The 24,804-nt window shown below is 42.2% G+C and overlaps 1 long non-coding RNA gene across 1 annotated transcript; it reads left to right on the top strand.

The window, feature by feature from the left end:
- Positions 1–687: 687 nt before the first annotated feature.
- On the top strand, positions 688–24,804 carry LOC113011670 (uncharacterized). Its single transcript, XR_003270600.1, has 3 exons — positions 688–721; positions 24,423–24,671; positions 24,779–24,804. It is a non-coding gene; the product is annotated as an uncharacterized LOC113011670 (long non-coding RNA).

Raw genomic sequence — 24,804 nt, 5'->3', positions numbered from 1 at the left:
GAAACAGATGCTTCCTATGTACCTCTGTATGCTTGTACAGCTGTTTCGAGCTAACTAGGTTTTTAGAGGCTCTAATTTAAGTTAATTTTGCCTATCTGGTCAACCTTAGCCCCCCTTCGGAATTCGGTGGGTAGCCTAGCAGAAAAAACTCCAGGTGAAAAGGCTGCACGCCGTGGCAGTCGGTTGGTTTCCACTGGTAATGAATAAATAACGGGACAAAAGCAGCGTCGCGTCTGTCGCACATATCACAGCTGCTGTATCAGGTAACCCAGGCGTCCACAAATTACACAAACTTGATTTGGCTTTTCAGCAGAATTACACACTTATTAGTGTGAACGCACTTATTGTAATTTGTTATGGAGCTTTGTGCAGGTGAATCAGCTGCACACCACAGCACTGAATGAACCCACGTGGACATATTTGGCCTTATTTTGACATTCACTGTAAGCCTTCTTCAAAAATTCGTTTTCCCTGGCGTTACACCAGACTTTTCACCCCTTCTATCCTGACACGTGTGCTGCATGTAATACAGAGATTTCCATTTCCCTTCTATATTTTCTGTCAATTGTTTTCCTCCTCTCATTTTGCATTCTCCATCGCTGACTGACTGCCTCAGCAGCAGACGAGAGGAGAAAGCTATCTGACAGCAGCAACCAACTCTATCATCTCCACTAGAGGGAGGGCTATCTCACAACAAGGCCACCAAGGAGCTGCATCTGAGGTACCCTTATTTATTTATTTATTTCTCCCAGGTTGATAGTGTAATTCATAAACTGAATGAATGACAGTCAGGACAGTGCCAGCAACTGGGAGCACAATGGAGACTCGAGTGCATTTGCCTCTGAGTACAAAAACCTATCCATTACAAACGTGTAATTATTGTCCCTAATAGATTAATTCATGCTGAAAGATAGAAATGGGTTCCAGGCTATTGATGTAATCATTTCACTGAGGAAATTAAGTGACATTAAAAGAATGATATTGTCACCGTGAAAGTATCATTGATTCTTTTCGAATGCAATTAACTGTATTTGAAAATGAGACCTGCACATTGAGCTGTGCAAGGAGCACTGAGGATCACTTCATTTGTGAGAGATATAAAGACCAAATTATCCCATCAAAGAGAAAATCTATAAATGTAATGGCACTGCGCTTCAGCACTAAGGAATGACAACAGCGGTCCTGTTCAGTTCCCAGTGTGTTAACTAGCGGTGAACGGCTCACAGATAGATTATCCACACTGTGCAGTAAAGGGAAATATCAGGCAACGGGTCACATGCAAATTAATATTATTATTCTTGTCCGACTAACATAAACAGTCGCTGGCTAACAGTTGGAGCTTCATCTTGTATCACAGGACGGTGGTTTTGTTAGATGAAACAACCATGAAAAATATAGTGAAAATTGCTATTTTAAATATCATGCGGGGAAAATAATTGGAGGATTAATCAGGAATGAAAAGCTGCAGCCAGAGTTCAAATGGACCCTGAAACCAGCGCTGGTGGTCTGTGCAGTGCTTTCTCTTGTATCCTCGCTCGCCTGTTTCTTTGATGGCTAAATGACCAGAGCACTGGAGTTGATCCACGGCACGGCTCGAGCTCAAACACTTTTTATATTTGAAAGAATGAAAGCTCACACGCATCTTTCCTCATTCCCGTTTTTGATGCCACAGGTTTGGAGTCAATGTCACCACTTATGACCTCATTCCCAGAAAAGTTTGAACTGTGAATAAAATGCAGAACAGAATAATATACAGACCTTACAGTTGATTGTAAGGTCTGTATACTACACTTGTAGTTTTTTAAAATAAAATATGGTTTTTTTTTATCAGCAATCCATTTTAAAATAAATAAAAAATTGAGAGAGGGGCACGTCTGGCCCTGTGTTCCCCTGTTGTAACACCTATTTTGAATGTACACTGTAAGCACTGACATGTACCAAATGCTTTCAATGGCTGACACGTCTCCACTGAATGCCACTGAATGCAGAAGAGAACCGTGCTGCTGTAATACATAACATGGAGATTATGGTTAGACATTATTTTGCTGAAATCAGCAAGAAAAAGATGCCGTCGGGATGGCAGCTGATAGCTCAGATTTAATGGTGCCCTCTCATATGTGCAACTTAGTCATGCAGTGTACACTTTGTTTGTTTTTTTTGGCTTTCATCAGACCACAAAGCTCTCCGCTACACCTCAGGCCCATCTGAAATGAGCCTGGTAGCATTTTAACTTGCATTTGTGTATGCAGTGATGGATTGGTTTTTGGAAGTGTTCCATTCAGTGATTTCCACTAAAGAGAGCACAGCCGCTGTGTATTCGTTTTGATTTCTTCTTCGGATTTCTTTAGATTCTGCGAATCTTTTATGATATTATGTGCAGAAGATAATGTAATCCTCAGAAATGTTAATCTTAAATTGTTGAACTATTTGACCACACAGTATTTCACAGTATTGTCCTATCTTTACTTCTGAAAGACTCAGAATTGCAAATCCGTGGGTTTTGTTTTTATTTATGTTTTACACAGTTGATCAGCTTTTCTTTTTCTTTTTTCCTTTTTTTTGAGGGGGGGGGGGCAGTTATGCATACAGTTGGCTTTCAGTGTATGATTTTTGTGACACCAGTTTTGCGTGTGTTGTTTTCGTTGTGGAGGGAGTTTTGATGAATTCCAACAAAAGCATGTTTGTGCAGCGGTTGCTGGTCCACACAGCTCGCTAACTCAATTACACTGTTGGTAATCCAGTGAGAAGACAGAGAGGCAGACAGCAGAGAGAGAGAAAAACATGAACCGTATCAGACACAAGCACTGATATGATGTCCAAGCATCAGAGGAATCACGCATCAATCTCCAGTCCCGGTCAAAAATGCTGCATAATTCAAGTCCAAACATTTTTCTTTGCGAGATTCAAACCAAATCAGGGGGGTCCTGAGCCGCTCTCCCTCCACCTGCTGTCAGCCACCCTCCATCCTACCCTTCCCTAAATTTCATTTAGAAGACATCTTTCTCCCTTTCCCCCCTCGCTCTCATGCTCTACACATTGCTGCCTCTCCTCTCTCTTTGAATTCAGTGTGCTGTAGCCCTTAGACTTACTTGCTTAACAAATATGGACAGGGGACCTAAGTGGTTTTAGAAATCTTCGAATGGACTTTGGAGTGCCTGTGCTGTGTTGGGTGGCAACAGTTTCTCTCTCTCTCTGCCTCATCCATATGTGTGTGAGTGTGTGCAATTGTTTATCTGTCTGTGTGTTTATGTTTTTTCTGCGTGTGTGTGTGTGTGTATGCATGTCTATAGCTTCCCCAAGCTCTCACTGACTCCCAGGCTGGGAGATGGTAGCGCTGGGTGGAGCGGCAGTCTGGAAATGAGATAAGGATGTCTGATTCATAGGATCTGACAGGAAATCTATATTCTGCAATGTTTATAATCCAGCCATTACTACACAGCCGAATGAAAGAACAATAATCCAATCATTTACTCCATATTTACCTGAGGCAGATTCTCGGCTTTAAAGGCAAAGTGCATCACGCGGTGGCGGAGGCTGTAAAACGACTGATATGGGTGATGTTGCGAGGAGAGCGTTTCTAGCTCGCAGAGAAGGACACCGAGGTAGGCGAGGATGGACCGTCCCCCGGGGAGATGTATGTCTACAGGAGACACGATGGCTCACCTGTGTGCACTCTGCAGGGTTAAAGGTCACCCATTACTCATCATTAAGACTCCATTGATTTATGAGTAAGTTACAGAAACGGGAGTAAGTACAGTTTATGAAACATGAGGTGAAGGGTTATAGAAATTTCCATAAATAAGACTGTGGAAAAACACAAGCGCTCGCTGGAAAACATCCTTCCACTATTCCAAAAGTTTGAAAGGGGAAGTATAATTTGGCTCCCTGACGGTGATCCTGTGGCAGGAAGGAGCCGGTATGGGTGAGAGAGGAATTTTCTGGTGGGGGTTTACTTATCATAGAGTCTTTCGTGGACAGTATGAGCTGCTCTTCATTGTGTACAAGGGGGGAGGTTTATCTTATTTGGAAAAGTGAAGGGGGCCTGCCCTTATCTGTCAATAAACAGTAATTAGATTTTGTGGCCGATAGCGTCGATTGGTTTCTAATCTAGCTGTCGCCCTAGACGTGTGTAATTAAAATCCTGATTGATAAAGGGGCAGAAGCCCGCCCACGCCACCACTTTACCAGGCCCTACCCCCGACCCCTTCAAAACACAAACAAGAGAGATTTGAAAAAAAGGCCTGCGGAGAAAACTGCACTTCATATTGATCAGCTCTATCTGCCTTCCTATCAATGCCCTTTTCACACAATGGAGGAGCTAGTACAAAGGTTTCCCCCACGTAAAACTTAACAGCTAAGCTTCCTTCAGCAGACGTTATCGTCATACAATAATAAAAACAAAAACAACCGTCGAATTTGCTTAAAATTTGGCCACTTGTGATCATGCGTTTGTGCACAGACGCACACACAAAAATGAGAAATTAATCAGGGAAATCAGGGAAAAGCTTCCTGTGACTGTAATGCAATCAAGGAAAAACACCCCTTAGGCAGTAGAGACATGAAAAGGGAGCAGTGCATTTTATCTATTTAGCAAATGGGACTGTGAACAGAATAAGAACCAGACAAACAGACAGGCGTGCACACAGGTGAATGTCAAATGTACGTCGTGCATTAGACAAATAAGGTAGTACCTTTAAGCCAGAGGACTCCCACAGAGCGGCTGGGGTAAAAGATGTTCAAAAACACTGCCTCCAGATTTCACTGTCATCGGGGTCCACGCAGACGAACGAGCTAGGAAGAAAGACTACGTGCTGTTGAAATTCTAGAAAAAAGGGGGACAGCGAGGGAAGTGAAACAGTGAGAGAGAGACAGCAGGACAAGACAGAGAAAACGCATCAGCCAAAGAGGCATCCGGCCATAAAAGCTGGCATGTTTACCTGCACCAGCTAGTAAATATCTCATCCTGACCCAAACCTTAGAATGGTACCATGACAGCACGAGAGGAAGCTAATCTGTCTCACAGAGTCAGATTTTAACCTGCTTGTCTGCAGGATTTTTTTAAGCTCTATAAACTGCGAGAGACCGCACATTGCAGGCCTGTGACCTTCCCTGTCTTGACACTGGTCATCTGCTGATACGTGTGAGGGCTGACCCACAGCAGTGAATGATAGCTGCATACTCTGCTTCACCCCCCTCTGTGATTCAGGGACACACTGGCAAATCCACATGCATCCAAACATACATACTACAGTGGAAAGACTAAACCACTTCCTCTCACTCAACAACACACCAGTATTCCATATTAAGTACACGTAAATTAGGAGTATGCGAGTCGGTGTGTTTTGAGGCGGTGGGCACTGGTCCGGTGCTTAATTTGATTCTTAATGGAAGGTAAAATTTCCAAAGGAAAACTTTCATTGGGCACAAAATGACCTTCCTCAGTTTTCACTTTCTTACGCTGGGAGAGAGATTGAGATTGATAAATGCTGGCAGTGCAGTGCCAGCCCATGCATGGTGTAGCTCATTTAACTGATTTGTGCAATTTCCTCACTAAACAGTGATTAATAATTGGCTACCTTAACAAAAGAAAAATAGACCACAGAATAAATATTGCTGAGAACGTTTTGATGAAATTCTTAACAGCATTTCAGAAAAATCGCTCGTCTTATAAACACGCCCTTGAAATCGGCACTGACTAGACTCATACTCTAACAGTGAGTGCATCAGACAAGAAAAAAAACTTTGGCCATGACTCGTTAGACATTTGTAAGATGCAGTATAATTATCTCATATACATTTCTGCAGTTTAACATGTGACATCATCATCTGCAGAGGCTGATCTGATTTGTGTGTTATTCACTCCATCACATTACAACCTAATAAGGGGTATGGTTCAGTTTAAAGGCATTCGTTTGTCCTGGTCCAGGTGTCCCCTGAACGGTGAGATATAGGCTATGCACCTACCAAGCAAATGTTTTGTTGCTTGGTATCAGTCAGAGGTGTCACGTGTATAAATCACGCCACAATAGAAAAGCATTACAAAGTTAGCATAATGTAACAGGGTCCTTAGCCCACCACAGTTTCTATATCAAGGGCACATTTGTTACATTTATTTGGGGCTTAAAATAAACATATTTTTTTATGAATGAGTTTTTATTTAAACTGAACGTAAGCCTAAAGTGAGGCTGCTTTAATGGATTATGAGCTGTTATTTTCCTGCTATTGAATTCAAGCATAAACATAGGTATAGATTTATAAAACGCACATGGATCCGTGGTGATATCTTTATCACAGTGCCTTTAGTAATTTAACTAAACTCTTACCCTTGACAAAGTTAGAAGTAAAGCTCCTGGATATAGAAAACCTTGTGGTCTCATGTGGATAATATGTGATTGGAGATCAGATTCTCCTTTTGATTCTTCTTAAGATTGTCCTCTCTCCTGATAATAAGTCCAACTCTCCCTGTGGTGCCACAACAGTAGAGTGACCTTGTTACCAGGGTGCAGTGTGTCACAGTAGGGGAGCCCCAGAGGGAGAGGACGAGGTGAACAGATCATCTCCCTGCACGCTTGGTACCGGTGCCCTACCCTTAGTGCTCTCACCACAGGCCCAGCACCAGAGAGGCCAGTGTGGAGAAAGGAGCAGCTCCAAGCTCTAGAGAACATGACTCCAATTAAGCTGTAGAAGCCTCGCTCATGCTCCACTGCCTCTGCAGCCCAATTGTCCTAGGTGTGGAGACATAGTCAACCCAAGGAAATGAACTCTGTCAGCACAGTTGAGATAGGCACATTATGCTTTTCAAATAAATTTCATTGAATAAGCACTCGTGAGATTCATCTACTAAGTGTAGAATGAAACAGAGTATAAATGCATGATTGTTGCACAGCTCATAAATGCTCCGAGCATGTTTTCTTTTTCTGAGCAGCCCGGAGGAAAAAAAATGCTGCGAGTTAAGCACACAGTAATAGATGAGAGCGATTGAGAGGCCTCGTTTTCCCCTATGATTAAAAATGTATGTTGCCACATGCAGCCTTTGGTGTGGAACTCTCCTGGAAAAGGAGCTGGTTAATATTCAGGCCCATGTCTGGCTAATGTCTTAAAGTGATAAATAGGAGGGGGTTGCTGCCGTTTGATTGTTCTTCACAGGCAGTCTGGGAGCAGCAGCACAGGGGGATTTAAGGTGGAGGAATCCTCTCAAAGCTCCTCATTCATTCACTCTCAGACGCCCCATCATTAATTGGGCCTGTCGACATGACTCCTCTGTACCGAGGGCCACTGGCAGCTACTATGGTGGATGAGCTTTTTAAGACAGTTCAAAAGAGTCCTTGCCTCATGAAAGGCATTCAAATTACATGAAATTGCATTCATGTCAAGCCTTGCAGGCATATTCATACAGTACACTGGCATAATGTCTTGTTTCATGCACTTCATATCAGTGTGACTATATAATCGTTCTCTTGGGAAAAAATTGCACAATGAAGACTGTGGTTTACTAACTATAATGTATACATTTTCAAATGACGACATGCATATGTATAGTAAAAGCAGCAATGTAGTATCAATGGAAGGACAAGTCACTTGCCTGTAATGTAAATATGGCAATTGTTTCAATTTATATTAGTTGCGTATTGAGCATAAAAGCAACTGATATTACTGAAGGAAAAAACATTTCCATTATAAATACGTTCAAAAATACAATGTCCTTCATTAAAACATAAACATGGACAGGGTGTGATTCGCATTATCAGTGCAAAGAAAGATTTCTGTTGTGTCTTGATCCATATATGTATTTATCCCAAGATAAGTAACTCTGTCACAATTTTGAGCTTAAATACATATTAGACGAAATAATAATGGGTAGCTGGACTGGTATGTAACAGCTATCCCTTTGGCACAGTTTCCACTTTCACTGCTATGTCCCTGCTCTGTGTAAGTATAGCTATGCAGGACAAGGTGAGTCCAGCCTTCAAAACTTTATGATTTCTACTGATATGGAGTTGGAAGGTGATAGCAGAAGGTGGCCAGATTTGGTTCACAATGTCAACCATGTGATACTTCAGTATTTATAACCATTAGAGGCGGTATATGTGTCATAAAGTAACCGTGGGTTCTTTTTCTGGGTGGCCATTGGCCTACTTCGCTTCCATCCTTGACATCCTTGATAAACCCTACTTCATGGGGACAGGTTAGATTGGCTGGCTTTAAGGAAAGCTGAGCTACTTCAAATTGGATTTGACATATATTTGGGGTTTAAAGGTAGTTTACGCGTGCACAATTAAGCCCTAGATGTAACACTTAAAGTGTGAAATGTAACTCAGTGGTTTGGTCACTGGTTTTGTGGCTCTCAAAGTAAACCTGTTAAAAGTTGAGCACATACTGGGCTGGGATTGAACGCCCCATACTGTATTTGCCTCCAAAGAGACCTCACACAGAGCTCTAAACTGAGGCCACTGGTGATTCCCGCTGCTTCTTTGTAGCCTACGTGCTAATGGTCCACGTCTTCCGTTGTCATTTTTAGGCGTTTCTTTACACTGGAGCTATTTGCAATCTCACTCTTTCTCACTCACTGGCTTTTTTTTTTTTTTTTTTTTACATATTTCACTATCTTTTCCTGTTGTGCATATTTGGTATCTTCCCACTCCTTTCTCCCCTCCTCCTCTTCCCTGTCGTGGAAGTGGTTTCTGTTATGGCAGTGGGAAGGCTACCCGCAGCGGGAGAGATCCTAATTAACAGGCTATCCATTTGTGTGGAGCGGAGGGCTCCTGCTTTCTGAGCACTTGTTTTATGGTGGCGCTAGGGAGCCGTGTCCAGGGATTTGGAGGGGGATAATTGCCTTTGCCGCAGGCTGCAGTAATCTGGTCGCCTAATTCATTATTTTAATAAGTTAGCTTCTCCTCGGGGGTGTGCTAGCTGCGCTGCGCCTCAAACCTTGGTGGTGCACCTCGTTATTGTGGCGCTCTTTTACACCGCCGCCCGCACGGGGTTAATAACTGTTATTAGCCTCTCTCCTCAGCCTGCAATTTCTCGTTTAACTGGGGCGATTCAAACGAAACCTTTGCAAGCGTCTAATAATCAACCTCGCTGGAACCAGGGGTAATCCCTATGAAGGGGTCCATATAGTGGAGAGGGGTAATGGATGCAATCGCCTGAGTGCCTTTGCCTCCGCTCCTTTCATTATGGGTCCTGATGTTGTTTTTGTTGTTGATGCTGCTGTTGTTTTTACTCAGTTCCCCCAAAATCATTTGAGGGAAGAAATATTTGCCTTGAGCAAGGGAAATGGATCAGATTTATACATACAAATAAGATGATCATTAGGTTTGCGTAACTAATGGCTTCATTTAGCCCATAATCTTCCATCTCCCTAATAGGCTGTGCAGTCAGTAGGATGTATCTGCGTGGAGGCAGGCAGGTTTAATGGCTGCAGAGAATTCAGACATTTTGTGCATCGGCTGATTAAAAACCAGTCATTTCAACAGGAAGGAAATAAAGAGAGGGTTTCATAAAAGTATTTGAAAAATCCAATATTGTAGATGGTGACGGCTAGATTTTTGAAGGAGCCTGCTGTTAAAATCCCGTTATGAACGCAGAGCAAAGTGGTTAAGGGGTTTCGAATGTACCTATTATATACATTATTTCACTTTGTGATGAAAAGAGATATCCTAATTCACTTTTGAAAGAAAATACAATGTAGACAAGGCAATCCTATTATGTGTCCCTAGACATCCCTGCTTTGCATCTTCCAATGACAAATTCTATCACTGCAGCTGAAGAAGGCAAAACACAACCAGCAAACTGTCCTTATCAAAGGAGCGCGAAAGCTTTTGCTTGGATAAGGACACTTACACTTGAGACTTAAATGTCATTGCGATTAGCAGTCTTATGCGTATTTATTTTGACAGGCATACCAGAACACAACACAAACGCGTGCCTTCTCAGCTAATTGTATCTTTGTAACAATCCATCATGTAGTTGTTATCTTCTGTGCACTGCAGGACAGCGCAGGCCTCAGTCCGCATGCTCGGTGTGGCTTATCCTCTAGATTGGCTTGTTTAGCTGTCATCATGCTGTGACCTGCCAGCTACTGTGAAATGAGCTCCTGGATATTAAAGAGTCTATCTCTTCATCTATACTTAACCACAGGAGACTGACACATTCAATGACCCCGGGCCTTGTAAAGGAGAAGGACAATAACATCTTGGATGGAAAATGTTGAAATATTCCGCGGTCAGTCATATGACTGCAAGAAAAGCCTTTTCCACTAATATGCTTTCCCATCAAGCGAACAACAAGCTATTAAATCACCTGAAGAATTGCACAATGTTTATCCAAGAGTGTGACAGTCTCTAAATGGCTCATGTGATCATTTAGCACTTTTATCTCCATCTAAAAGTTAAACCTGTTCTTAGACCTGGCCCCTTCTGCACACGGGAGTGGCGGTTGTGGTCCATAAAGTATGCACATGATAGTAAATGGCCTGGTTCACTATTAACTATTATCCACTTAATGTCCTTCCTAGCTTGCCACGTGTGGAGCTTTGGCTGAGCACTGGCCTCTGGGGCTGCCTGCGGCTCGTTCAGGGCCATGGCTTTTCAAAGCCCGCACTACCATCTGCTAGTCCAGTGTCCCTGCTCTCCTTCTCGGGCTGACGTGGCTACAGCTGGGACAGCAAAGCCCTGTGACTGTCCCACACCCAGGTGTTACCACAGCTTCATGCATATGGATACAGAGTTTGTTGTAGATCTCTGTTAGCATATGTAGGGGGCTAACACACAAACAGTAAATCTATTTCTATATGGATACGGTTGCTACATGATTAGAGTTTGCTCTTAGGGGGGAGTTTGTGTATTGGTGTTTTTTCCTCTCGTACATTTTTCTCATGTGACTCTGTACTGTGTGAGGCAGTATTGATCCATGATATTAGCTGATGTTTATTGAAGAACTGCTGGAGTGGCATAGCTCAGCCCAGCAGTGCTGCCCACCTTAAAGCCGCTCAGCTTAGCATGACTGGCTCCTAATGAGTGGTCCCTCCTCTCATCACCCAATCCCGAGTCCCTCCGTCCCGCATTCATCAATTCTCATTAGGGAAAATCATCATGTGGAATACCAACTTTTGGCCAATATTCATCACTGTCAGCCCTCATCCATAGCGGCGCAATGACAGAGGAGTGCCTAAGTAGCACTGACTTGGCTGTTTTATTCCCTAATCTCAGCCTCTGCGCTTGTGGAGCCCAAGTGACTCTGCAGTGCTCACTGCCTGACAGCAATTACTTTATGCAAAAAGAGTGGAGAAGTTCAGTGAATGGCGTGAGCAAGAATAAGCCTCTTCTGAACTCTGCTGGCCTGATGCAGCATTCCAATAGGATCCATCTCGCTTCCCTTGGACACTAGAGGATTGCGAGAAGGGACGGAGGACAGCATTACTGCACTCTGTGGCAGGGACCTTGTTGTAGTATTGCCATCTAGATGTTGCACATACAATTCTGCCATATTTGGTTCCATGATTACATTAATTCTTGTGCATTACCCTCATACTGAATTGTTAGCCCTTGAAAAGTAAGTAATAAGTAATAAGCATTGCTTGCAAATGGTTCCATGTAAAGGAAAGGCTGAATATTTTATCCTGTTTTGGTTCCCTGCCTAGGCTCAGATGAGATTTATACCACTCGGATAGGTGTGTGTAAGAAATGACACTATCGCCAGCAGCCAGATAGCTTAGCCTAACACAAAAACTGAGTACAGATAGCTAGCTTGGCTCTGTCCAAAAGTATTGAAGTTTATTTAACCACACCCCTCAAGCTCATTAATTAGAAACGATGTAAAAGGTTGCAACAAACTAATTCAATCTTTATTTCTAAAAAAAAACCCACCCCTGCCTATTCCTTTAAATCGCACCTGAATTATTTCCCCACCCACTGGGTCCATCTAGTCTTTAGGAGCTTATCTACGTCACAGACAGATTGCCTTCGCCAGCAGAGTGTTCTCCCTCCTGTAAAAATAGCTTGTGTATGTCATTCTCATAACAGCAGCAGGATCAATACATTCATTCCCATTTTAGCGGCTCTGCCCCTTTGCTCACCCATGCCTGCGAATAGGACAGCTTGCAAAAATCCAGCCGCCATGTCAGCTAATCACATCCCTATTGCTTCAGTCATTCGTGCCCCATCGTTGGCCAACCCCGACTGCCTGCCTGCCCAGCACAGCTAGAGACTCTACCCAGAGGTCAGTGGGCTGGCCAGCTTGTCTCAGTCCAAACTTCCCTCCTGCCAGGTGGATCAGAGGGAGGCTAGCAGTTTGCCTCTCTGCCGAGAAAATGAGATCACACCATCGCAACAGGGGAGCTGCCTTTGGAAGACCTTCATAGCAGGCTACAAGATTTGCATCAGCCAAGGGAATATTATAATAAATCAATCACTGTGATAAATTCTTTAAATGCCAGGCACTCAGGTATCAGCTGGCACACAATCATTGTCATTTAACAGTAGGCACAGAGATAAATAAGTCTTCTCTGTTTTATAAATGTAAGCTAGCTGTATTTGCAACTGAAAACTTATAACATACAATATAATGAAATGAAATTATATGAGCTTGGCAGATGTGTGGAATTATTAAAATCACCAAAATTAAAAATTACTGTGTTCAGGTTGCAGTCTCATCTGGAGGCGTGGGTTCGAATCCCACTTCTGGCAGTGCTTATATATGTATAAACAGTGTTTGGGGTTCATTCTCAAACATTATTTCTTATGACCAATGCATCAATAGCTACAAGGGCACTCAGAGTCCATCCTGCCTGTCCAACACCCTTACATGGATTGTTAGGGGGGAAAAGTGACACACAGATGCAGATTGTACTGAGGAACCTTGGAGGGTAGCATATGATGGCCAGAGGCAGTGTCTCTGTGGTTGAGACATCAGTCACTTCCCTCAGGGCTGCCGGTGAAAACATAAATAAACAGCGTTCCTACCGTGCAGGTGGACATTCAAGAATTATTTTTTTTGTATAAAATGTTTGCAATAGTAATCAGCCTATACAGTGGGTGAGGAGAATTACCCTTACAACTGACAGGAAAGTTAAAATGATGCAAGTAATGAGAGAACAACAAACAAGAGTCCTCGTAGCATTGGTCTGATGCCATAGAAGCATTTAAACACAAGATTTAATATAATTTTAACAAAAAATGAACACATTTCATGTTCTTTGGTCATTTCTGCTTTTAATTTGTTTCCTCTTTACTTCCTGTTTGTCTCAGTCTTCCCATGATTGTCCTGATTGGCTTCACCTGTGTCTTGTTATCAGCCCTCTGTGTATAAATAGTCCTGTCGTCCCCTTTGTGTTTTTCACGTTGTGCTTCCTTTGTCTGTTATCTAGCTGCAGCCGGCTAATCTTTTGTTGTTTCAGTCTGCCTCCTACCTGCTGCATTGGGATCTTAGCCCCAAGACTCTGGATTTGTTGACAGTGACTAATGCAAAAGGACAGCAGTTTCATTAGAATATGTTACTTTGAAAAGCAAATGACGCTGGAAATTAAAGGAACAGTTCACCATACTAGGAAGTTCGTTGCCTTTGTTCCACAGTCATCACACAACTGATGATACTTATGCAGTGCATTTCTGCACGTACTAGTTCACTTTTTCTTTCCACACAGACTAAACAGAATTGATCCACAGAGTTTGGACTGCAAGCAGGCTAAATCAGATAGCTTTGGTAACAAAATTCTTGTCTCTTGCTCATAGATTAGACATGTTCATATACATATTGAGAAGCTGGCGTTTCCATCGGGAGATGCTCTGTTCAGTGAATCAGCCCACAAAGAAGACCTGGTTGGACCCCTTTTACCGCCAGAATTGCCTCATGTGTAGATATTTGTGTTAACAAGCAGTTGAACAGGGGTATCTAATGAAGTGCTCAGTGTGCACAGTATGTAGAATATATATGTAAAGATTATACATAGTTTTTTTATAATCTCATGCTATTCAGAGAAACTAGTGCACATGTGTAGGGGTACCTGCTGTATATACAGACACATATACACACCTGACTCAAGTCCTCCATCTGTCAGCGATATATAGAGCACCTGAACTTTTTCAGGGCGTGATAGATGGATGGCAGAGTATTCCTAAGGGACTGGTGATTAAACAGGAAGTATGGAGAGTCACTGAGCAGATCAGGAGCTGGCTGACCCTTCCTTCTCAGCCACTGACTGATCTGCTGCTACAGAGACAAGAAGAGAGGAGGGGAAAGCATGAAAGGGAGCCATAGATTATCAATAAAGTCAATACGGCATTGTGTTACATCTGCCCTCTGACCTAAGCAGGGTTCCTAGCTCTGATATCCTTATCGTGATATCGGCATTCAAGGATCTAACCGGACTATCGGAAGCTTTTGTGCATTCGTCGTGGCATGCGTTTTGTGTTATAAATTGAAATATACACACAGATTAGTTTTTATAACGCATTTCGCGCCTCGTCTCATTTGGATGAAATTCTCGTATTAGCGTGCAGATTGTTCACAAAATGATCTTGCATTCACTTTATCAAAGCATTATCTCGTCATACCTAATTCAAATTCTAATCACAGTCACTGAAAGCCTTGTTTCAACATATACCATATCACCACTGCTTCTATACAGTAATGCTGCAGAGCTGAAATCTTTCTTCTTAGACCTGCTACTTTAATTCATTGGTAGCATTCCATGTTTAATTTTTAGTCTTGACTGCCCACAGGGACTTTAACCCTTTCTGCTATCTCATTTTAATCGGATGCTTTTTCGTTAAATGTTTAACTTAAATTGGGAGCCTCATAAATATTCCAAATCACTCGTCCTGTGTTTGATGAGGAAATGAGCCCCGTACCCGCCGTGATTCCCCAGGCAGGCAGGGAGGGAGGTGAAAACCACCCCCACCCTCCACCCTCCTACAACTTAACTCTCGGAACTAGACCTGTGCGGTGCTCTGACAGCCTACATTAGCAAGCAGCAAATTGTTTTAACAATGTGAGGGCCGCCTTTGTGTCGAGATAATGATGATATCTCTTTTCTGTGGCGCTACATGCTACTGAGGTAATCATAAAGGTCTCTACTGGCATCGCTGCCTGAGAGCACCTTTTATGGTCTAAAGGGACAACAGCTTGTGCTGCATACGAATCTCACCGCTTTATTACAGACTTCACATGGAGTGCGACGATCCCAGGTGTGGTTTTCATATCAGTTGAAGTGGATTACACAAAGAAATTACAATAATATTTATATTATTTTCAAAGACCAACGCTGGTGACAGAGCTCAGACAGTATAGTTAACATTGTAACTCCCCAGCAAAGGTCAAGTAGCTCTGACCTTTGAGTTAGTCAGATAGGCCAGCGTCTGTTTCAGAGTTACTCTTTTTCTGTCTGTCTTTCCTTCCCATGGCTCTGTGGTCATTAATCTTCCACACAGGTGCTAAGGACTCCTGACCCTCTGCTCCACTTCCTCTATTAGCACCATGACAGCTCCACTGTAAGGTTCATATACCCAACCATATTTCCATCCCTCTTCTCCCACACTGCTTCAACTGGTCTGGGAACTAAAACCCACTGTGTGCCCTTCCCTCCTCGAAAGTTCAATTACACTTGTTTAAGTGGAGCTTTATCATATTCAGAAGAGTGTTTTTAGACATCGCAGGCTCACACTGCAGTCTCAGGTTTTAGAATCTAGCAGTCGGATTGATACGAGGAACTGAACGTGGCACATGGAGAAAAAACAGAAAACAATGCAAACATACTGTGTCAGCCTAAATGTAAGTTATAAAGTTCTGTGTACTCAGACCTCACACAAAGTTTATTGATTCAACAACAGGCATTCAGAACTCATAGTAAGTGCCTACATCCTTACTAAAAACAACCTGTAAGTCTACAGGATCAAATAGTGGAGAAAATACTGGTGGAGGCCAAACATATGTAGGAGTTACCAGTGCAATAGTGTAAAACCTTGTTACACGTTTATGTGTTGACAGTACACATTTGTAAGAATCATAGTTTCCAAGTTATGAAGCCTTTTGTTCATTTTTACCTAATAAACCGTTAAGTTGACCTTGAAGACCTTGGTGGATGTCAAGCAAATTTTAATGGATTGTTGACATGACTCCATTCTACACTCCTACAAAGTTTTATCAGAATTCATTCAAAAAAATTTGAGCTATCATGTTTGCCAGTAGACACACTCACATGCACACAAACACTATTAGTATTTGAATTTGCTCTGCACTGGTGAGCACAGAGATTGACTGTTAATGTTTAAGCTCAGATCTTCAATGTAGCATTGTTGTGATTTTTCTTTCAGTTATATTTGAGGGTTTTCTGTAAGGTTTTAGCTAACAATAGGTCATCGAGACTGAGATATTTGAAACAATTCACCACTCCCAGCCACTGTTCATTGATTTAAACTGTGTTCCTGTTGCTGTCCAGTCTGTGAGGTGCAAGGATTGCAACTGTGACATGAGGCATGAGATGCGTCCCACCACATTTTTACGTGTGTGACCGAGAGGTGAATGGGGTTACAAATCTTAACAAGCAGATCATTGCGAAACTCGAAAAGTTGATCAAGTACAATTTTGTTAAAGGTTTTCTCATTAATATTTAATTGTGCATCGGGTTGTATAAACGGCCAATTGCCAAATAAATCGACTAAATTGACACATCTACATTTGTATTCTTGACATTTTCTTTCCACTAGCCTTGAAAACGAGTCCTTGAAATAAAGTTTTTGCCTTCAGTGTCTTACCTTAAATTCCTAAAACATTAAATTAAAAAACTAGGCGTTTGATGGTCACATTTACCTAGTGTCTGTAAATCTATCTTCTTAACAATTTATCCAGCTTGTGTCAATGAAGTGGGCGGAGCCTATCTCAGCTGAGTAGCAACAGGTGTGGTGCACTCTGGACATGTTGCAAGTCCATCGGGGAAATAACACAGAGAGATAAACACTCACATCAACACCTATGGCTAATTTAGAACCTCTAATTAACCTAACCTGTAAACGCCACACAGACAGGCCCCAGCCAACCAGGAGATTCAAACCCAGAACCTTCACCACCACTGATAACCATTTTGACGCCACCCTTCACTGATTCACATTTTAAGCCAATTTTAAGTGGGTAACTTTTATTAAAACAAATAATTTTGGCATCATGGTTTTGACAATGTGTTTGCATACTTTTTGAAGTAAAGCAATAGTGTAAAATGCAACACTGTAAAATGCAGAGTAATTGCACTTTCCATCACTGAGTGCATCCCTCCCAATCAAACAGCTTTGTCAGCGTCAAGGGCAATCAAATACAAACCCAAGTAACATTTTACTTATAGCTCTGATGCACAGCATGCTGCACTACAGTGGTGCAATGAGAATGTAATAAGACAGTAACAATATTTGTTAATTTGAGAATAATAAGTTAACTTTTTTAAGTTCTTTTTCCCCCCAGAAGTGTTTAGATACCTCCTGCCCTGCACAGAGGCATCTACAGCATATACATATATATAAAACAGCTGGACTGGCACACATTCTCACATCACACGCAGACATCACCCTGCATCAACACATGCAGGAAGTCGTTTAACATATGCAGCATCTCTGTGCATCCTCTCTCAAGCTGCCATACGCCCAGGCCCAAGGCTAAGGAAAACACAAATGTCAGTCAGGATGGGGAAAGGTTACAAGAAAGGCAAGAGCTCAGTGCTGTTAATTTGCTCCCTGGGGTTCAAGGAGTGGGTCGGGTAACTCAGGAGATATATCCAAAATACCAACTCCTCCAGCAGTCTGCAGTCATCTATCATAAAGAACTTTGACCAAGAGCTTCATGACACAGTGAGGCAGCGGAGGAAAATCAAATTACTTAAAACTTTTTTTTGTGATTGAAAAAATGATATAGTTTTGATTTCAGTGGATTTATTTGATTGATTGATTGATTTTTCTTTTTGCAAGAGTCTCACACACACACAAACACACACTAATGCTTGAGACATTTTGGTGTAAATATATAAGAATCTTTTTTTTAAAATTGTATATCCTCAATGCTCCTCACTCCAGCCCATCCTCATGTTTACCATAGTTTACTATTCTTAACTTATTTCACTGCATCCTTTCATTATTCTTCAGTCTAATGCCATAAACTGCTTAAATATCCAGGCAACATGCCACAAAGTCATATGAATACTTCTCAAGCCAATGGCGAGTGCCCTTTTGGGGTTGGATATGGTACGAACATGGCGCGCAAGGTGTGTGGATATTCCTGGTGGTCCCATCCAGACGGTGTGTCTGACTTTCAACACGCCTCTCCTCCCCATCTCACCGAGGTCACCCCGGTGGTATCGCAAGCGCAGCAGTCACATTGTGCTTCGGTGCAGACAGATTGCTTATAATAACCATTAGAGACCTTTCATTTTTCCCTGTCAGCAATTTGCAGGATAATTTTGGCACCCTTTAAGGATTCAGCTCCCCTAATAAGAGGATAAAAATAAACAAGCTAGTTGTTGAAGTACTATATTGGGATGGCGTAATCCCATTTACAAGTCTGTACGCACTCTGGCCAATAAAATCAAACTCCAGCAACATGGTTATATGTGGCAATTTTCACCATTTCTAAAACAAGAAATGACTGAGAGCCAGGCTTTTAGACTGCCAGGATTTACTAAATGGATGAAACGTCACTTTTCAAATTTCATTACTAAAGACCTACAGCGAAAAAATGCCTAGTCAATTCATGTACCATAAGAAAAATTAGGTACGTTTATTTTTGGTGCGGTTATTGGCCACTTTTTGCAGCAGATTACATTATGAGTCTATTTTAATTTACTATATAGCTGTTTAAAAACAAGTTTCAAATTCTGCAGAAGTGCAGCATATTGATTCCTGCAGTGAGCTGGAGGAGGGCGGGAGCTTTACTGTCAGCTGTAGCCATCCATTGCGCCTTAGCTGATTTTGACCCAGCCTGACAACCATATCATATTTCTGTAGTGTCTGCTGGTACAATTCATCTGTTCTGTTCTTCTGATATTCATTTAAAGGTTTTTGCTGCAAAAAAAAGTAGACACTCAAAGACATTACACAGAGCGGAGAGATTAGGTAAATTAATCAAGTCATGAAAGTTTGAGAAGAGAATGGTACAGAAGAGGTGATGTATGAAAACAGAATGCAGAGTATTGCGGGGTGAGATAGGAAAGAGTCGAGTGAATTAATCAACAGAGGCTGAAGGACAGAGGTTGAAGGAGTAAACTAATGTCAGTTCTGCCTTGAGTGAGATGGACATTTAAAAAACATAGCCAGAGATCAATACACGCAAGGCTATCTCTGCTGATAAGATCTATCCATTACAGTCTTCTAAGTTGAACACGTTTAATTCTGCTTGCTTTGTGATTAGAATAACTCATCGCACAGCCAAGCATATCCTTAAAAATGCTGCAGAAAGGGAAAAAGCTGCCTTCTTTACCAGTGTGAATTACACAGTGTTACCAACACAATGTATGACCCACTGTAAGTGTTAATATATGCGAAGAGAGTACGTACAACGGTGACTGAAAAGCGGGTTCATCCCGGGGCACGGAGACTGGCGAAAGCGTGGCATTAATTCCAGACCTCTTTTTATCCTGTTTTTCTATACTCACTTTATGTATCTAATATTTCTAATTTACCACCGTCCAGGAAAAGTGACACAAGAAGCCATAAATTCCCTTCTAATTCCAAATAATTCCGATTACATGGACGAGTAGTTTTCAATCAGAAAGATAATCTGGATGATAGATGGCGGGATAATTGGCTGTCTCTGCCACGTAAATATTGTGTCGTTCTATTAATCTTGCCGAATGAAGTGTCAAGCTGTCACTCATTCGTCAAACTGAATTAGGAAATATAACGAATAAATAAATGCACGCGGGTGGAAGTGGAAATGTGCGCTTCTGTGTGCGTGTGAGTGAGGGAACGAGGGATGAGATGAGAGCAGGCAGCTGCAGAGGTCCCGAGTCACAGGAGGAGGTATGGATGGAAGAGCGTGGTGGGAGATGAGTGTGGTGATATTCATGTGCTTTTAGCGTGTGTACTTTTAAAAAGTCAGTGAAAGGCAGAGAGCGAGAGTAGGCGGTAAAACACAGAAATATTATATGTGTGCTGAGAGAGTCGAGGAAGGACAGTACTCTTCTAGTCCTGCCTCCCTTCAGCAAGTATAAAAATCATCTGGAGGATTACACATCTTAAAGCCTTGCTGTGTAACAATACTCTGTGCTTAATCTTGCCAAAGGCATTTTTATCAGGACGTATACCCTCAGAATTACATTGTCTTTTCCGTCCGAGAGTCTGTATCTGTCACTTGTCAAAAAACAGATCCAGTAGCTGAATGTTTTTGGTGAAAAGCTGTAGAGGATAGCTGCAAATAAACTGGTGAGGATACGACAGATATTTATTTGATATTTAAAAGCTAATGTATGAGAGAGCAAGTCAACTGGGAGTTTGGTGTACAGTGTATAATTAATGTGTAAAAGAGCATATTTTCCCCATCATCCGAGAGGTGATAAATATCTTATCTACTCTTTAACCTGTAGGACAGGAAGATAAAAAAAGAATCAAGCAGTGACATCCTCTTAATTAAATTTATAAAGATCATAATTAATGACCTGCAGGCTGCAGGAGACCCCATTTCAGACTGGAGTCAGAAAGGACCTCAGCTGTAAGAATAAAAATGAAGTTTTCATTGAATTCGGAATTAAATCTCAAATATCAGTAATTTCACAGAAAAGGTCAGCTCTAATGGAGTTCCTCCCTGCTTTTTAATATCGCACATCTCTCGTCTACCTGGCGTGACGTGGGCCGGCTAATTGTGGCCAGTTAATTAATGAAACCATCAGGTGTTTGCAAAGGCAAACAAAGAGCCGAGCTCCCCTAAATCATCGGTGCCCTTCGACACGGTTATTATCTGGCGGTGGGTGAACCCCAGCCTTGACGCATGACAGATTAGATCTTCTCGGAGGATGGGCCGTCCATTTATCTGCCTGATAAACTCAGAGCCTCTCTCCATTTTCAATCATCAGAAAGGAAATGAGATTAACAATCTAATGATGCCGGCGCTCCACACACTCGCTCACACATGCACGCACACACAGGTAAAACAGCGCTCATAAGAGAATGTCCATTGATTGTAGTTTGATGACGAGTACTGGACGAGGCTTTTTCGTTAATTTGTGATCAAATTATTTAGGATAAATCACAAAGCAGAGAGGTTTTTTTTTTAAATTATTATTAAATTAAATTATTAAATGATTTATTTTATTGGATGCAGGAATCCCATTCTGTCCGCTCTGCTGTGTCCCTGTTAAATCACACAGTGCGGCGTGGGTCTGTTTCACGGAGGTCCTGGCCAGTCATTTCACAGCTTCCATTCCTCAGACCTAAATTTACAGCGCAGGTCTTGTGTATCCCACTATACTCCCCCTTGTGGGTCAGCCCCTCCCCTGCCGTCCCTGACATGCATAGCAGGCAACCTGGCCCTCGTAAAGCTGACATCTTCACTAAACTATGCTAACAAGGCCGTGGTGATTTGTATATGCACAGCTTGGTGGTATGTGGAATTGGGGGCTGGGGTGGCTCGGAAGATCGTAGGGGAGGGAGAATCTACTCATGTGGCAGGGGCAGCGAACTGCAGGACCCTCGCAGTAAAGGTTCTAGCTTCCACAGCCGACATATATGCATAAACAAAAACACATATCTGAGGGTTCACGTGGTGTAAGGTGACAGAAAAGGCAACCCTGGAGTCCAGTGAGCATTTCAGCGCCCTCATTCCTCCCTGCACTGGGATTTATAGACTTCAGGCTGAATGGCTGGTGCAGGTGCAGAGCAGAGACAACTGCTCTGCTCTGCTGATGCAATATATTACTGAGCAACAAACATCAGCCGGGGTGTCAACACAAACAACTCGTATTATTTAGGGCTGTGTCTTTTAAAGGCGATGAGCTCGAATGGCTAGAGTGGTGCAGAGAGGTTGGGGGGATATGAATGTTGTTCACATTAATTTACGGGAACCGAGCAGTTGATGAACTGAATGGATTTGTTTCATCCTCCTCATATTGAGTAAGATTAACATTGTTACACTATATCCATAAACATACTGTAAAAAAGGGAAGTTTATAGCTCTGGAAAGTGAATTGCATACAGGTGCCTGCATTAGGTGTTTTTTCATGCTTTGTGTCTATTAACACCTGTAGTTGTGGGCTGGGGGACAGCGACCTGTCCACTGGTCGCCTGCTGGTGATTGAAGGCTCTCTGTGGTCTTTTACAGCCTGACAGGTGAGGCTTATTTGAGGGCAGCAGCAGTCCAGTCGTGACCCGTCCACTGCTAATTTGAGAGACCCACAGTTAAAATTCTATTACACTTCATTAAAGCACACTGCTTTTTTATCTGTGTAGGAATGACATTCAGGAAGTGCTTGGGTAATAAGATCACTCTGATCCTCATCTTTTAAGTGGATGCTTAATTTGTGGCAAATCTCTGTGGAGCAAAGAGTTTGAGGGAATTGATGAATACAACAAGAATTTTCCTGATATATTTGCATCAGAGTCAGTGAGTTGCATTTTGGTTCATTTTCAAAATTTTAATTAATATTGAGAAAATCAAAAAACTGCTACTTCTCTGTACGCATCTCCATGATAGTTGTAGATTGGCCGATAAATGCTCTGTCAGACACTGGCCCTGAACACTGTCTTCTAAGACACTTTGTCACGAACCACATCACATCCAGACGGCCAAAACATGTGGCAGCAGCTCAATGCATTCAGGCGTGGAGACATGGTCAAGACGACCCGCTGAAGCTCAAACTGAGTATCAGAATGGGGAAAAGAGGTGGTTTGAGCAACGCTGCACATAGCGTGGCAGACTGGCTTGTCTGAATATTTAATCTACTAATATCGTCCCACCAGACCATCTCTACAAAGAATGGGTGAAAATGTTTTGTTGAACCCACAGACTACTTTAAGCTGATAGGAACGCAACAGCAGCTCAAACCACTGGTTATAACCGAGATAAGCAGAAGAGCATCTCTGAATACACAACAATGATAAAACATTGCAGAAATTGCTAATCTACTGGAACTATCCCACGTGACCATCTTTAGGGTTTACAGAGAATGACCTGAAAACAAGAAATTATCTAGTTCTTTGACTTAAAATGCTTTGTTGATAACAAATCGGAGGAGAATGGCCAGACTGCTTTAAGCTAATAGGAAGGCAACAGTAACTCAAATAACCACTTGTTAGGACCAAGGCATGCAGAAGAGCATCTCTGGATGACACTCCGCCTCAACTACTAGAAGAGCATAATGCTACTTACTACAGGGAGTGCAGAATTATTAGGCAAATGAGTATTTTGTCCACATCATCCTCTTCTTGCATGTTGTCTTACTCCAAGCTGTATAGGCTTGAAAGCCTACTACCAATTAAGCATATTAGGTGATGTGCATCTCTGTAATGAGAAGGGGTGTGGTCTAATGACAAAATAACTGCCCATGAACTGAGAAAAGTCAAGCGTGCAGCTTGTCTGCATCCTTCAAGAAAAACATGATTTCCATGCAGGACAATGCTCCATCACACGCGTCCAAGTACTCCACAGCGTGGCTGCAAGAAAGGGTATAAAAGAAGAAAAACGAATGACATGGCCTCCTTGTTCACCTGATCTGAACCCCATTGAGAACCTGTGGTCCATCATCAAATGTGAGATTTACAAGGAGGGAAAACAGTACACCTCTCTGAACAGTGTCTGGGAGGCTGTGGTTGCTGCTGCACGCAATGTTGATGGTGAACAGATCAAAACACTGACAGAATCCATGGATGGCAGGCTTTTGAGTGTCCTTGCAAAGAAAGGTGGCTATATTGGTCGCTGATTTGTTTTTGAATGTCAGAAATGTATATTTGTGAATGTGGAGATGTTATATTGGTGTCACTGGTAAAAATAAATCATTGAAATGGGTATATATTTGTTTTTTGTTAAGTTGCCTAATAATTATGCACAGTAATAGTCACCTGCACACACAGATATCCCCCTAAAATAGCTCAAACTAAAAACAAACTAAAAACTACTTCCAAAAACATTCAGCTTTGATATTAATGAGTTTTTTGGGTTCATTGAGAACATGGTTGTTGTTCAATAATAACATTATTCCTCAAAAATACAACTTGCCTAATAATTCTGCACTCCCTGTATTGTTGATGCTACTTATTATATTGTTAGTGCTATTGGTGGTTTTTAAACCATAAAAATAGTGACAATATTATTAAAAATCAACTGCAGATTTTGGTGAAGAAGCTACATTAAAATATAAGTGGAGTGCGCTTGACTGTCAGTTAAAAGGAAAACCATACATGACTTAAAATAATCTGTGTAACCGTGTTCTTCACAGCGCAGCCTCTCTCTCTCCCCAGGGTCAGCATGTGGTGAGTCAGTAGAAGAGAGCCAGCGAGCGCCTGATCTCCTCCGAGCGAGGCTTGTCAGCGTGGTCCTGAGTGGGCTGTGTGGAGCTTCTGTCAGAGAGTGTCACATTTCCACGGCCCACACTGTGGCTCCTCTGTCCTACTCATGGCTGCAGCTCAATGGGTCCTTTGATGGGCCAACCTGAGGCCTTTCATCGTGCATCTCGCACGGGGGGGGTTGTGCCTCACAACACCTGGCAGGTATGCAAAACCACGTGCCCGAGACAAAACAAAAGCCACTCTGTCAAACGTTTATTGGAAATTAATTTCCTCTCCCTGATTCTTTTTTTTGTGCCTGTAAATTGAAGAACGGAAAAGAACACGATGATGTGGG

The sequence above is a fragment of the Astatotilapia calliptera genome, chromosome 19, assembly GCF_900246225.1.
Source record: "Astatotilapia calliptera chromosome 19, fAstCal1.2, whole genome shotgun sequence".
NCBI lineage: Eukaryota > Metazoa > Chordata > Actinopteri > Cichliformes > Cichlidae > Astatotilapia > Astatotilapia calliptera.
Note: the sequence above shows the minus strand (reverse complement) of the source record. Positions and strands in the feature narration are given on the sequence as shown.